At 36.4% G+C, this 17,231-nt stretch overlaps 1 protein-coding gene across 11 annotated transcripts in view; it reads right to left on the bottom strand.

Annotated features, from left to right (window-relative positions):
- Positions 1–17,231, bottom strand: part of SGCD (sarcoglycan delta) — a 1,323,040-nt gene that overhangs the window by 494,610 nt on the left and 811,199 nt on the right. For all 11 annotated transcript variants that reach the window (XM_039836682.1, XM_039836683.1, XM_039836688.1 and 8 more), the window contains one exon: positions 88–248. The gene's annotated coding sequence lies outside the window, so the exon portion shown is untranslated. The remainder of the gene's footprint in view (positions 1–87; positions 249–17,231) is intronic.

Genomic DNA, 17,231 nt, shown 5'->3' with positions numbered 1-17,231 from the left:
GGATGAGGAGGAGAAAAGGCTGTGAAAATGATTGTCTTTAAATGTATTTTCCTCAAAAAATAAGAGGTCAAAATCACAAGTGCTTACCTTAGCGGTCTTAATCTTCCTGAGTCTTGAATGCAGATCTCAGGGCGACATTGGAGTTGAGATCATTCCCTCGGGCCAGCACCAGAGAGAGTTTTCTTAACCTCCACAGGGGTCCAGTACCACCTTCTCCACAGCCCGGAGGATGGAGGTTTCTTCCACGTCTGCAAAATTACAGGAAAAAGATGTTAATAAAAACAAACAAAAAAGACAATCGTGATATTAAATTCAAGACCATTTGAGGAAACTAAACAGAAGATACATTAAATTTCGATTCGATTGGCATAAATGCATATCACCTGAATGGATTCAGTCTTGTTTAGAATCATGGAATCATACAAAATCAGGAAAAGCCATAGTATATCAAGACGGAGGATTTTTTAGGGCATGACTAGCCAATTTTGCTCATTTAACTTACAGGGAAACTGAAGATCAGAGAGGGAAAGTGATTTCCCCTTGGTGATTGTTACCCGTGGCATATTTCAACCAGTGAAGCAGGCAAATGTTTAGTAAACACACACAAGGTGCTTAATGCTGTGGTCTAGGCTGAACCAAGACAAGGGGACAATGTGCCACTTCATCTTGAAATATTTCTTTCACTTGGCCTCTAAGACACCAAACCTGCCTGTTATCACTGGCTGCTCCATCTCTGTTAGATTTCCTACTTTATTCCTTCAGTCAAGGGCAAGTCCGTTCACCCTGATGGTCAGCCTAAACCCTTCCAGTCAACCTTGACTCCCCTCTCATATACACCTCACCCCATCGGCAAATTCTGGTGGCATTATTTTCACAATAAATCCAGCGGCTGATGACTCGCACCTCTTCCATTATTGTCACCCTAGTCCAAGGTACCACTACAGATCTATACCACTACAAGAAGGCTGGCACTCTCAATTAGACCCTTGAGTAAATAGTGACATTCCCTGGCTCAAAACCTTCCCTATCATCTAGAATAAAAATCAAAGTCATTGCAATGGCCAAAAAGGCCTCTCCATGGTGCAGCTCTGTCACCACTGTCTTTGTCTCTCATTCCTCTCTCCTCCTCTCCTCTCATTTATCCCTCTCCAGCCATGCTGGCCTAGCTGTTCCTCTAACTCCACTTGAGACTCAGGCACTCACAGGTCTCTTTATCTGAAATGCTCTTTTTCCCTTGCTATGTTATATCACTGTTTCCAATGTTACCTTTTCAGTGAGACAGGCTCCCTTATTCTGAGCAGTCTAAGAATTATTAAGAAATAGAGTGCAATATTTAAGAATGAGGTTTGCGAATAATCATAGTATTCACATCCTGGTTCCACCATTATGAAATGCTGACAAAGACACTCTAGCTCTCTAAATATCTAATTTTTCTATGAAAGTGAGATGATAAAAATAGCTATCCATTTAGAATGCTTATGAAAATGAAACAAGGCAACATAGTTAAATCATTCATTACTATGTGGGATACAAGTACTCAATAAATGTTTACTGCTTGTTTTTATTTTTATTTTTATTGTTGTAGGCTTACATTCTGCATATTACATAATTTTATCTACCTGCATTTCACCACCCCACCAGAATCTGAGTCTTTTCCATCTTATATCACATGTAATTGCTGTTGAGGCCCTTGGTGACTTTGGGCAACTTTCTCTGAACCATCGCTAGGCTCAGACAAGTATCGTTACCCCAACTGCCCCCACCTTCTGGAGGCAGATGGGAGAACTTTATAACATGGTTCATTTCCTATCCTCTTGCTGATGCCTGGCAATTTGAAGATGATCTTGGCCCTGGTATTATAGCAGGCTGATAATCGTCAAGCCACAGTCTACAATTATTCCTGCACTCCAAAGCCAAGAAACACAACTTTGAAAGCAAACAATGCTGTAATTCAGCACAATGATATATGGAGTTATTAAAGAAATTGTGCTGACTGCTTTGAGAATTCAAGTCTCCAGTCTATCCAAATGCATCTTTCTTTATTTTTGTCCCAACTAATATTAAGAAACTGTCTATTTTCAGGAGTAGCAACATAAAAATATGTCACCTATCTTTCAGGTTTAGTTAGACTACTACCTAATAAAAAGTGAAGACGCATCATGGAAAACTTACAATCCATTCTAAGACACTGAAGGACTTGCTAAAAATGCATTCACTAACAAATGTTTCCTGAGAACACAATATTTGCCATGCACTTTGTTAAGGACTGGGGAGATGTGAGAAATATTAAATACTTCACTCCTACTTTTGCGAAGATTTCATTCTAGCAGGTCTTTGTCTTTTGCGGTTTCCTGACTTCTGCTCAGACTTGGAAAGACATGACAAACTCCAGAAAAGTTGTTGATTTGCCCAAGTAGTGATATAGGGTGAGCCTATATAAATAGTCTCATATCTGCTTGATAAATAGAGAAAATTTTGTAATTCTTGGTTTTCTCGGGAGGTAAGCTCATTTTAGTTACTTCACACCCCTACCCAACATACACCTCTTCTGAGTTGATCATGGTTTATTTCCCTCCTTCTGCAAATAAAAAATAAGTACTCACCAAACCCACAAATACACTATCCATTAAGAAGATGCCACACAGATGGTACGGTACAGAGGGCACTGGGCTCAGAGGACAAAGCTTCAGAAGTTAACATTTTTGAGAACTTTGGAAACTGTAACAGGATTAATGTGGTGTTATAGCAAGATAAACTGAGAAAATATATACTAGGGATATTGTCAAAGGGAATAATATCAAGAAAGAACAACAAACATCTTAAATTACCAGTGTCTCCATGAGAAGAGTGTTAATCAACAAGGTGGGTGGCATCTCTGCCTGTCGGCCAGCCTTGAACGCATCAGGGAATCTGTCATTTTTCAAGAGGTATCAATTAGCGGTCGCTCCGATGGCAGAGTATGAACCACACCTCTTTAATGATTGGGCTGGATTGAAAATGATTCCTGTGAGTATAAAATTCTCACAGGCACCAATCCACAAACACAGCCAGACACACTCCAGAGAGGCCAAGACCAGGGAGAAAGGAGAGGGACATAAAAAAATTGAGAACTCTAAAATGGATCTTGATTAAGTGAAAGTGTACCAAGGGGAAGGATGAGCTATAAATTAAATCTCTGCCAATAGGGTTAGGTCCTACTGGGACCTGGAGAAACATGGCCATAAAGACGTGCATTTCAAGGAGAACTGTGATTCTAGGTATACCACATATACCATATATATGAATCTGAGCCTCACATACCTACACACGGCATCCACATTGCCAGCAATGCTTTACAACATGTATATTACATTCATTTGCATATAAGGAAGTTGGCGTTTGTAGACATTAAGTAATTTACTTGAAATCACATAAGTAGAAAGTGACAGTCAGGATTCAAACTCAGAACCAACCCTGGGGCTTATTGGTGTTCCCTAAGCACTCTGAAAATCACAATCAACTCTTTCCTGGACTCTATTTCTAATTAAACCTAGTTCTGATGGTCAGAAATGCCATAGTTTGAACTCCAAAGAAAGAACTTAGTCTCCTAAGAATATAACTGTGAAAACTGGCCAAGTTCAGCCTCTGCCAAGCAGAGTAAAACAGCCACATAGGAGAGGACATGTTTCTTCTGAAGCCATACAGGAGGTCACACCACCCATGGGAACAGTTGCTTCCTGAGCAGCAGAGATAGTGAGCCAAGTCACCCCTGGCAGTAGGTCTTGGTTTGCAAAATATTAATCACACTTCCTACTGGTCGACATTAACGAAACAATGCTGGGCCCACAAAATGTAAAATACTGAGGAGATCAGGGCGGTCGGCTGTAACTGGAATCACTGTATTCTGGCTTAATATTAAACATCTTCCCTTCTACTAATTCCTAGTCCGGATACCACACAACTGAAATGCTGGGGAATGGAAAAAGGAAATCAATGCCACTTGATTTTAAGGATTATAGAAAACACCTAGTGCCTTTTAGACACCAGGTGTCTCTTGCCAATGAACTAGCACCTTCTGTCCTTAACTGGTCAGCTTTTTCAACCGAAAGGTGAAATCAAAGGGCCTCTAGAAGAGAAGTCACTGAACACCGCAATGGAATTTTAGAGAATTTCCTAGCATCTGGGTTAACTGCTGATCTGTATTCTTCTTGCTAGTTAATGAAATGTTTACTTTAAATTTCATAAAGTGAGTCAGACACTGACAATTTGTAGGTAGTAACAACAGTGGCTCAGACATGCTTTTAAAATTTAGTGCTCATGGAGGATAGATGCCCACCTCCACCTCTCTCCATATACACCTATCCTCTATCCCTCCAAGTCTGACATTTGCTATTTTAGATATCTAGAAATACAATTTACTTTAGGAAATTGGTCTTTGTCACCAGAGAAGCAGTACTTGTTCTCAACACAATAGCAAATGTATATATGAGTCCCTTAAATACATCTGCTCTCTGCATGATTTACCTATTCAATCATAACTCCTCATAAACTTCTATACATGTCTGTCAACAGACCATATAGATACCAGCAGAATTCACAATGGCACCATGCTATGACATGTGGCCTCAAATCAAAACAGTAGCTGTTTTATGCTGCCTCAAACCCAAATGACAGCTGAGTTCACCACACTCCCCTTATCTGCTAGAGTGGGTTCAGACTTGGACCACATGCTTAGATGGATCGGTGATTACATTACCTTTGGGCCATTTTAACTGGCTGTTCTCCATGTATTTTCAGATACCAACAAGATAAAGAACAAAGTATCACCTCGCCCCAAGAATACTGGCCCCTATTAGTCACACATGTAAATTAGATCAACAGTATTATACCACCATGAACAAAAAGGAAGCAAAAGCCTACTATTTTAAGTGACTGTAAACAAGAACATTATTTTGCCTTGATACCATAAATTCCAAGGGTAATTACTGGTTAAAAGTATTAGATCCTTGCCTGGGTTTGATTCATGGCTCACCTACCCACTATCTGTATCTTTGGGTGTGTTATTTAACCTCTCAGTGCTTCATGTACAATATAAAAATTATTAAAGTTACACCTCAAAGGGTTCTTTGTGAGGAGTAATTTTAATACAATGGTACTATGTTTGAATACAAGGCATGTATATTATTAATTTATGATGCTATGAATTTTCTTACCTATTAAATGGGCATAATGCCTCAACTGTCTCTTACATAGGAGTCTCTTACATAATATGAGTAACAACACATTTATGTCCTGCCTATTAATCCAAGTCATTGAGAGCATGAACTCAATGTGTGTCATGTTTATTTCACTGAGGCACAGAGTATGAATGCAATATAGAGCCAAGGCATAGACATAATGTCAGTACGTGGACATAAATTAATCATTTATATGTGACACCCTCTCCTGACTGACATCAAAAGCTACACCATTTCCTTGCTAACTCCATGGTGTTAGCAGCCATTGATAATTATTATCTAGAACTACTATTTTATTATGGGTTACAAAATGTTGATAGGCAACATTGCCCTACAAATCCCCTGTTGCACCATCTATTCATCCCTCCCCCACCCCTTCTTGGCAACCATTGATCTTTTTTTCACTCATAATTTTATCTTTTCCAGAATATCATAGAGTTAGAATCATACAGTATGTACCCTTCTCGAATTGGCTTCTTTCACGTAAAAATATGCATTTAAGTTTCCTCCATGTCCATTATGGCTTCATAGGTTATTTCTTTTCAGCACTGAGTAATATTCCATTGTCTGGATGGACCACAGTTTACTGAACAACTCACCTACTGAAGGGAATATTGGTTGCTTCCAAGTTTAGGCAACCATGAATAAATCTGCTGTAAACATCCGTGTGCAGATTTTTGTGTAGACAAGTTTTCAACTCCTTTGAGTAAATTCCAAGAAACATGATCTCTTGATCATAAGGTAAGAGTGTGTTTAGCTTTGTAAAAAACTGCCAAACTGAGTTCAAAGTGGCTGTATAAAGGGATTTAATTTTAAAAATAAACACCTAAAGTGGAAATCACACATAACCAACATTATTCTAAAAATATCTTAAGAGGGCAGCATGTTGAGCCTGACATTATAGATCTCAAAAGCCACTCAGCTGTAAATTCTGTATGAGTAGGGATTTTTTTAGTTATTCACTAAGTTTTCATTAACTGTTTGTTAAATAGAGAAATTTTTTTAAAAAAATTCTTTCCTTCAGTTTTGTAGCGGACAGTTATTTGCTTGGTTGAACAGCAAGTGAAGACTGATCTTAGGGGCCTTGTAGTGTGAAAAGTATTTTTGAAAAACAAAATATCACTCATTTAGACAAAGTCTTCACCCTGTAAGAGGTCCGCCAAAGGACTGAGACAGAGACAAAAGCAGAATCCGGCCGCCCCTCTTACTGTAGGGCATGTGCTCACTGTACGGAACAGGGGACGGAATCCTCTGCACTATTTAAATAGTTCTCTATTTGCCATGCATGTACTGTTGAATTTACATAAATTAAAAGCACATAAACTGAGACTCCACTATAATTGCAAAACCACTGCATTGGAAATAAGCTTTCATTCAAATCACATTAGAAACCAGAAGGATTAAATTAGATTCAGACACATATTTAGCCCCATCAAGAAGTAGATTACAGAGAGTTTATATATAAAACAATGCAGATACACTTTGTAGGCAGGTAAAATGGTAAAATACCTAGCGAAGAAAAGGAACAGCCTCATCATCTTGACAAAGAGAGGAAAGCTGTCATTTAACTTCAAAGCAAAGACTATGGAGTCATTCAAACCTTGAACCAAATCCCTGCTTTGCAACCTTAAGCCCATCCATGGCCTCAGTTTCTCATGCTTATAAAAGAAGCATAATACCATATGGTTGTTGAAAGGAGAAAGACAAATGACAGGTCTAGCAGCCTGGTATTCAATTTTCAAAACAAAGAAACAAAACCATAAAAATTCTTTAAGTTTAAGTTTAGGTATGGAGTACTGGGAAATACAGGTTTGCTGACCGTAAGCCTTCTCAAACTGTCTGCTTCCCACCACAGCACAAGCTAAGCTACTATTTAATATTGACTGAGAATCCACAGAGTCCTATGAACTACATAAATGTGCCTTACAAGATTGGCTATTATTTTTCCCTCACCCTTCTTACTAGACGAATGTGAAGCTAAATTAGTCACTTATCATAAAGTCCTCTGAAACATTAAAGTCGAAAGAAAGGCCCGATAATTGTTCTTAGCCATCTGGCACCAAGTGATGCTCGTGAACTTACATGAACCATTTGGTAAAAATCCAAAAATGTCTATCTTAATTTTACATCTCACTCACTTCAAGTTCTAAGTTGAAAAATTTCTAAGAGAAGAAAATGGTTTATTAAAAAGGAAAACAAATGGGTATATCCTCGAACTCATTCACAATCACATAGGAAAGCTTTAATAAAATTCTACTTCTAGAATTCAGTTTTAATAAACTTAAGGCAAAGTTACAGTTTATCTGTCTAATACATGCATGCACATACACTTATACACACATAATACACATTTTAAAGGATAAATTGTGGTTGCTTTTTTTCCAAGTCCTTTCACATGAACAACAACATGTCATCTTACTAAGAAGTAAGCAAACTGCCACCAATCAGCTTGTGTGCAACGCCTCTCACATTAACTGGTGCTCTCCACCTGCTGTGGGACACGCTCCTCTCCTAGACTGAGCTACAACAAGCAGGTCTTCACTTGCCTTGGTCATTATAACAGTCTTCCAACTGGTCTCTAATTAATTCATCTTTGGCTGTCCCCAACCCATTTCCTACCATTCAGCAGGAATTAGCTTCTAAAAATAAATCATTCTCACAATCATTCCCAAAATAAATCAAGCCCAAATCCTTACCATGGTTTGGAAGACCTCCTGAGACCTGGCCCCCACTTCCCCAGTCTCTTCTTGTATCATACATTTCCACCTACTCAAGGTGCACTGGACATACTGGCCACCTTTCTGTTACTGATCCTTCTGGCCTCATGGTCTTAAGCATATTGAAAACAGAAAGTATGATCTTTTCTCCACATGCCCTCAAAAAGAGATATGAAAACAAATTTGATGATTGTGGATGAGACGGGTTCTTTTTTCTCATTCATGAGGAGATTGGGTTCATTGGCCCAGATATGCTCCAAATGTTCCAGGAGTGTTAAGTAATTTCTTCCTTTAATATGTGTCCTATCTGCTGGAGCCATATATTTTAGTAAGTCTTTTTTCTTATGTAAGTGCTCCGTCTCATTATTCCCTCCTCACCCCAAATCTCAGACATTTCACGACATAATTTATCCTCATGATGTACATAAGCTGGCAACCTGGATGCTAAACTCACTTCTCAAGCAGGGTTGGAATCAACTGAGCCACTCTCCGAGAGCAGTTAGAATATTACTTATATTTCAGTGATTTTATGACAAGCTCCTGCTTCCGAAAATTACTGGATATTACTCTAAAAATAAAACATTACAGACAATTACCCCTTAAAATGGAACAAACCATTACATAAATTTGAAAGGTTATCTTGGATATGGGGGAGAGAGAGCTTATTTGAAGAACAAAATTGCCCATGTACATGAAAAAGCTCATTTCTGAGAAGAAATAGAAGAAATCGCTTCATGTTTTCTGAAATTCATTACGCTGATACTAATAACCAACCCAATACTGTATCATGTCCCAGAATCCCTGGAAAGAGTTACACAACGGGTGTCATAGGGAGAGGAAGGAAAAAGCATTATGAGTGAAAGATATTTATTTTTTTTAGAATGTGATATTGAGAAGTTATTTGGGATAGAAATTTAGTACAAATAATCTAAAGTAGAAGTATGGCTATTATAATTGCAAGGGAAGAAATATAATAAAGCCTTAGGGAAATCAGTGAACAGAAAAAAATAATCAGTAACAGTAATTATAAAATCCAAGTGTCATTCATATGTATTGACTAGTTTCTTCCTCCTATTGAACTTATTAAGAGGATTCTATTATAATCTCCACTTCACAGGTGGGGAAAACACCTGATAAAAATAGCAACGCTGAGATTTGAATCATAGTGATTTGGCTGTAGAGTCCAAACTCGTAACCATGACACCGTGTTGCTTCTCATGTCTTAAAGTCAGATACAAAGGGATATGTTAAATATTACACTCTACCACTGATCCCCAAAGTATAGGTGAATCAGTACCTCCTGATAATTCAGGAACAGAAACTCACAATGTTGTATAAATGAAAACTAAGTCTTAGAGATCTTTCGACATGCCCCCAATGATGTAAGATTTTTTGATTCCTAATTGTAGGTGTCTTCCAAAGCCATGGTTCCTCATTTGGCAAATATATATGGAATAACTCTGAAAGTCTTGTCCCTGTGTTGACAGTGAGTGATAAATGGCTTAGCAGAATAAGTGCAAGGCCTTGTGGGATCGCTAAGGGATAACCTCCACCCTGGGCATCATAGAGAGGGGAGCTTCCTTGAGATCTGAGGCTAAAGAGTATCTCTCTGAATGAAAACATAAGAAGGGAAGGGATGTGAAGACCTTTTAAGGCAGAAGAAACTACATGCAGAAGAGCCTGGAAGAGAAAAATCCTGCTTTCAAGGAACTTAAAGAAGTCATATATGGATGGATGAGTTACACATTTCCAGAATGAGGCATTATCACCAATTTCAATGGAAAAAATAAATTGGGATGAGACCACACAACACCATGCAGTCTACATTAGGAAGATTAAATAGATTAAGCTATTTTTAAAGTTAAAGTTAGAGCAAGACCTCTAGCTAGCATGGCTCTGCCATCTCCCACATCCCACTCCACTTCTCCACTGCACCACCCTTACCACCAGAGAAGAACCAGACAAAACTAAATGACTGAGATCTGCACAGGGGCTGAAAGGAGGAGGACGAAGCCAGCCAGCCAAGACATGAAGGGAGAAGACGGAAGAAAGAATGTGTCCAAAAGGAGTTTGCTCCCCAAGAAGGCAAATGACTACAGGGTGAATCTGAGAGATGAAATCAAAGACTTATCATGGTGTGCTGAAACCAGCTAGCAAGAGCTACGTGTTAAATTTTCAAAGATTTTGTGAGCTGGTTGTTAAATCAGATGAGTTGGGAGGTATTTACACTGAACATCGGCACATACTATAAAACAAGGCTATTCTTTTTGGAGACCTGGTTTACCAGTACACTGCTGCCTATACTCGGAGGATTTGGTGTCATTATCGTTGTTAGAGAGAAATAAGTACAATAATATAAAGAATAAAATGAAGAAGACATTTCTGAAACTGGCCATTTCTCTATGGGTTCTTTATGTATGGGAAAGAGTAACAAAAACCTGAAATAATAAACCATGGTGTATTTTATTGGCCCCCGTGTTGGTTTGACCCACTGACAGTGAAGGTAAATACTGCACTTGATAAACTCTTATATCTGTGGGTTTCTATCCAGGTTTGTAGATATACAGTTATATAAAATGTATTAAATAAAAGCAATATATTTGCTTAAGAAAGGCAGTAAGAAATTTCATCTGTGGATCATATCAATGCCCTCAACATCCTAAAAGTAAATACAGTTATGAGTTACTAGCCTTGGTAACTAATTATACAGAGATTTTAACCTGGATCCACGGATGAGCTGCTAGGGGATCCATGAATCCTCTATGATTTATGCAAAATGTGTTGTTATTTGCATTTTCCTAAGGAGAGGGCCCACAGCTTCTGATCCAAAATCAGATTTAGAACCAGTAACTTAGAGACTTATCTTAAGGTAAACTGGTGGGCTAAGTTGGCAATTACAACTAACTTATAATACTTTTCATTCTATTGATTGTCTCCTAGCATGAAAAGAATTATAAGTTAGTTGTAATTGCCAACTTTATTTGTTTCTGAGGATTAATAACAGACAGTAGAAGTAAAAGGCAGTGACTTTGGAAAGAAGAAAAATAATGCTGGGCAAAAAAATAAAGCGGAGTGACCATATATCACATTTATAAAAACTCTTGATTGGACCTAGACTGATAAGAACACTTTAAAAACAAAGATCAAACTTTGGAGGGAAGAAATGCATTTTCCAACCAAAAAAGAGGATAAGGAAGAGGATACACGTTTTCCAAAAATTCCCAAACAAGAATTTTAGTCTTATATCCTTAAAATATTGGATACACTAAAATAATGTATCACTAAAGACTGAACAAATTAAAGATACATGTCAAAATACTGTATTCGTATACTCAATATCACTAAAGGGGAGATTAACTTCATGGTCATATCAGTGGACAAGAAAGAGAAGCAGTTGTATCTGTCTCCAAAAAGAGGTTTAGGTGACACATGTGCCCATTCTAACATGCTCCGGAATTTTCCTTTTAGTTGTGCGCTTCAACATGGTGAGCAGTTAAATATAGATCATTAGTCAGTGCATGTTTAATTACACATCGGTATTTCTTCAAGATTAAAAATGTCTGCAATTCAATTATCACCACAGAGCAGGTCCCATTTTCCACTCATTCAGCTTGGAACAATGTAGTCACAAAACACATTGTCATAGATTAAAATCTGTTTGATAGTACTCCACGGAGCTGATTTCGAAGGGGGAAAAATACACCTGCTTCACATCTCAGGGAGAATAAAAACTACTGCTTTCTATCCTTTCGCATTCATGTGGATTCAAGAGCACAGTCATGACCCACTCAGAGCCCCTTTTCTCCATCGCACAGTCTCAATTTTCACACAGCCAGCCTTTCAAATCAAGTCATACAAAATGGCTAATCTTTCATTTAAATGATCTCAACTCTGGTTTTGAGGTCCTGTCCTTACACATAAGTAGATCATCTACAGAGAATTGGATCATTGCACACAGCTACCAACACAACACCACACTGAAAAAAACCCTACGTGATCCTTGACTGAGAAAGACCATTCCTCAGGGGAAAGGAAGAAAGGCTGTGTTTAAGTTCTCTGTTTAAGGGAGAAGACCCAGAAAGACAATTTAAAACATATAAGAGGTGCTTGGAATAATTTATTTGATTACACATACTGCAAGTATTTTCCTTCGTGTTTTTGTAATGAACCTGATCATGAAAAAACAAATTTACGTCTGTTTCCGGTGTCATTATGGGCCGAGTTCATTTGGTGCAGAAAACCTACTGTTTAATTGCTTAATTTTAAATTTGGCTAGTAGAATACATACTGAAACATTACCCTTTTAATTATGTTAATTTATAATTGAAAAGCTAAATTTACAAAGGCAATAACATTAATTATTTACTTGCCCATTAAAGCTGAATATATATTACCAAGTTAATTGGTTTCATAAGTCTGCCAAAAAGTTAAAAACAAGTTTGTTCGCTGATTTATATGGAAAAGGTACAAATATTCTCAGCAGGTTACTTGTTTTTTATTGGATTACATGTGTAAAATACTTTATCTAAATAATACTCCACATTATCTTCTTCATTCCTGGGTTAAAACACATTTTAAAGAAGAAAGGAATAGAGGCAATTAACATTTATTCAACGCTTATTCTGCATCATACTTTACATGCATTATCTCATTTAATCCCAGAACTGAATAGAAACTAAATAGCATTACCTCCTTTTTGCAGATGAAGAAATGAATGTTCAGAAAGATTTTAAAAATTTGCTAAAGCAAGAAGCAAAACAATCAATCACATCCAGGACTTGCTCTAGAAACAACCAAGATCTTACCACTTAGCTATTCTATTTTAATACCTGTTATTCACAGTAGACTGAATGCTTGCTGACTTAATATGATTCCCCAAGGAGAAGACTTGCTTTAATGTCAAAATCAAACTCTCTAATGAAAAATTTACTCATAATCCCATTTGGATATTGGCAGAAAAAATAACCAGAGAACACAATCAAAAGCATAGAAGTCACAGATTAATATATACCCCAGTGACCTAAAACCAGAATAATACAAAGGAAAAAGTCCAGTAAATACACTTGAACCTTATCTGTAAAGTGGAATTCAATATTAGGCATGTTCCTCTTAGACTGAAACTCAACAAGGGAACTTACAAATTAAAGATTATAATGCCCATATTACTACCCTCTAGGGCATATTGTGAAAATAAAATGTAAAGTGGGATAAGAAAGAGCTATGAAAAATATCAAACATTATGAAAATCCAAGTTTGTACAATTAGTATAAGATTGTTTTGTACCTAAATAATTCCCATGGAATTCACTCTGTATTTATGTGGAGACTATAATTTAGCTATATGCTCATATAACTAGAAAGACATAAAATTTCTCTAAAGTTTAGTCATTATTTTGTCCAAAGAAAAATTTCATTAATATGTAACCTTAACAAGGGACAATTAGCAGTCTTTAATTAATACTCAATAAAAATGTTATGAAATAAGAATGCATTCTAAAGGGCTTGGGTCATTGTATTCATTAATATTTTATGCAAGTTTTTTTTATACACAGAAAAAAACCCAAAATATTAGGCATGTATTTATGTATATACACTTTAAATAATACAACTAAATTGCTGATGGTTATAGAGTAATTAGAGTCCTATTAACCCGTAATGAAAAGTGAATTTGTGCATTTTCTGAGAGAGATTTTCATTATATGCTGAATGTTTGCAAGTCTACTGGGAAGTCAAACAGTCCACCACAGGTGACTCCCTGAGATATTTTGAAATGTGGCCGCATGATTTTAGAGATTTTCTATAGTAGTTCCAGACCTAATGTATCATAATAATTATCTCTAAGATTGCCACAAATACTTCATATGCCGTTCATTATGATGGTGTTTTGCTGAGGGCTGGGGTCTGAACCCATCAGTGTAGGTTCAAATTGCAATTTGGTTCTTTTTTATTCAATATTTAAGTAATATATTATTATTCTGTGAGAATACACATGCTATTTCTAAATAGAGGGAAAGGCCATGTACATTTTTATATCTCTTACATCATTAAAATGGAAATACTTAATTTTTTATTGTGTTAAACTAAAAAATGACATGAATCAATGTATACAGCATTTACTTAGGGCCTACTAAGTACTAAAATTATTTTTGAATCTTCAGATCACAAACAAAACAGTTCTTTGTAATATCAAAATAAGTTATTGCTACCATCCACAGCAGAATAACGTTATTCAGCATCAGAATTGGCCATCACATCTTATGGGCCAATCTTTCATTTTATTTATGATGTCTTGGATAGAGTGGGGGATTTACACCTTATTTTTTATCCAACTCTGATAAGTATGCTGACATCAAGAAAATCTGGATTTGCAATAGCAGTAAAATTTTGAGTTTCAACTACAAGTAGCTAAAATTTAACAAATCTAGAAAATCCAATTCAATTAATGACTCTTGTATATTGTTAGGAATTACACAAAAACCTTGTAATGAATTAAAAAGTTAAAGCAGTAGATACGGCCTTTGGATAAACTGTTAAATCACTTTTTACTTGTTAAAACATGTAGAGCACTGGTGGAAAATACCATTTAATCCAACATGGTTTTGCCTCTGTTGTACTACAAACATTTATAAGAGGAGACTGTGACAGAGTGGGAAAAAAATAAACATATGTACTAGTGGGCTTTCCTTGAGTTTCTGGAAGAAATGTTATTTAAAAGCTTATGTACTACCCTGTATAAACTACAACTGCCTTATGAAAGAGAAACAGAACAAATGGTCTGTTTTTCTGGACGAAGCACCGGCATCGCAGAGGATTCACAGAACTAAATGTCATATGCTAAGCAAACAAATATCAACACCGGTTTACATGTTTGAGCTCTGAAACACTTCTCAGAAACTGCTAGAACCTGGATTCATACATCAAGGGGCTTGAGTCATCAAACACCTCACGATATATAGAACTATTTTGCTAAAGAAAGACATTTGGATAATAGACTTCTCCGATAGGAAGAATCAAATCTGTGAAGCAATTTTTAAGAACTGCTGATGAATCCCAGGCAAACAAATAATGTTCTTTCCAGCATATTACACATTCTCCCACATGAAAGCGCAATCAAGAAATCTTTATAGTCGGAAACCAGGGTGAAATGGAAGGTGGGGTAAACATTTTGATACATTAGCAACCCTCTAATTTTCTTCTACTTTAGGCTATCAAGGAAAGTTGCCAAATATATATATATTTTTTTAATTTGGGTCACAGAAATTAAAAAAAGAAAACTTTTCTATTACTGTAACATTTATTCCATATTTATTGAACATGAGCTAGGACTATTCGAAGACTTAGTAATAATAGACCTATGGATATGAGGAGAAATAAAAATGCTATGAGGTTATAAGGTCACATTATTTGCACCACAGGTAACACCAACCCACAGTTTCTCATTCAGAGAGGGAGACAGAGACAGAAAGTGAGACACCAGTGAATGGATCATCCTATACATTTATAAAAATTATAATTTAATTAAAAAAAGTATGGTTCTACTCTAAAATTATCCTTGGATCTTTTTTTATCCATTACATTTATTATCTGACTTTCAAAAAGTCTCTAAAACATAGGATTTCCCTATAGTTTGAGTTTCAGCCAGAAACTACAATATCTTAAAGTAAATACACACCACACCCCCCTCCCTCCCCCCAAAAAGGGGAGAGGAATAAAAACAAACTGGTGAAAGGTACTTCTATATAATTAAAGTACTTTTACTGAAAAGGCACGTGGTATACTTCAAAAACTTTCATTTGCAAATATAAAAGCTATAAACAATCATTAGTTACTAAAAAAAGAAATAAGAAATCATCAGAGAATTTCTCTAGTTAAGGCAAAGGTAGACGCATACTCTGAGCATCGTTTCTGCGCTAAAACAAGATACCCTGCACCAGATGCACAGCTTCACCTGGCTTTTCACATTTTCCTATTTCACTCATGACATACTCCTGAAGAGCCTACATGAAAGAACAGATTTCGCTATGTGGACCTACATAAGTTTCTCCCTGTGGACCCTAAACTGATTAGCTAGAAACGCACATGCTGTGTCACAGGAAAATGTCCTTAACAGGCCAGTGCATCATTTGAAATCCATTTTTCTGAAAGTAGTTAAGATTTTTACCTCTAAAATCAAGGTAGATTGTGGTAATCTTTGTCCTATCTACTACTGTACATGCTTCTTTGGAAAAACAAAGACATTCAAAGAATTTCTTTAAAAAAAAATCTCTCAATCACCAGCAGTCCTTTATATGCCCCTCCTTCTCTCAATATTTATCGTTTTAAAGGCTGGAATTTTGATCTAACAGGCATGATTGAAGAAAAGCACTACTGTAATAGGAACAAAGATATCAAATAATTAGATACCAAAATGATAACCATTCTTGGATTTCTAATAAAAGAATAGCTTCTATAAAAATAAAGATGCCTAATGTTGCCCATCTTATTCTAAAGTAAATTTTAAAAGAAACACACATTCATACATATGCATATTAGAGACATCTACTGATATGTTGGAAATGTTTCCCATCCCCTTGATAATGGTTAATGCTTTGACACTCCCAAGAGACAACACTCTGATAAAGTATAAAAACCATATTCCTTTTCATGCCTTTTCTGTTTTAAATCAAATCTATTCATTGTTGGCTTCCTGGAGGCATTAAGACAGAATGAGTGGTTTCTTTTTTGGCTCTAGATTGATCAACATGCAAACTAAGTTAGAACATTACTTAACCCAACAACACTCTCCTATAAACAACAATTGTTTTAGATTTTTTTCCCCCTTATTTATTTGCCAGTAATATGTCGATGCATCATTGGAGACTGCTCTGCGCCAATATGGGGTTGTGCAGATTAGAGGTAAATGGAGAGTCAAACATACTCTCCATAGTCTGTTACATATATGTATATATGTATTTATCTGTGAAACAAAATATTCTTGTGAAAATCTTTACCTCATAGAAAAGTATAATGGAAAAATTAAGAACTTTTCTAATGCATATACTAATGTAAATAATAGGTGGGCATATCAGTTATCTATTGCTATATAACAAATTACTATAGACAGTGGCTTTAACACACATTATCTCACAATTTTTATGAGTTAGGGATCTGGGCACAGTTTAGCTGGATCTTCTGAGTCAGCATCTTCTACAAGGCTTCTACAAGGCTGTAATTAAGATGTTACAGCCTTCTACAAGGCTGTAATTAAGATGTTGATCAGAGTTTGGGTCTCATCTGACACCCAGATAGGGTAGGATCCA

Source organism: Pteropus medius, unplaced genomic scaffold, assembly GCF_902729225.1.
Source record: "Pteropus medius unplaced genomic scaffold, Ma_sr-lr_union100, whole genome shotgun sequence".
Lineage (NCBI taxonomy): Eukaryota > Metazoa > Chordata > Mammalia > Chiroptera > Pteropodidae > Pteropus > Pteropus medius.
The sequence above is the reverse complement of the archived record's forward strand: the minus strand, read 5'-3'. Positions and strand labels throughout refer to the sequence as shown.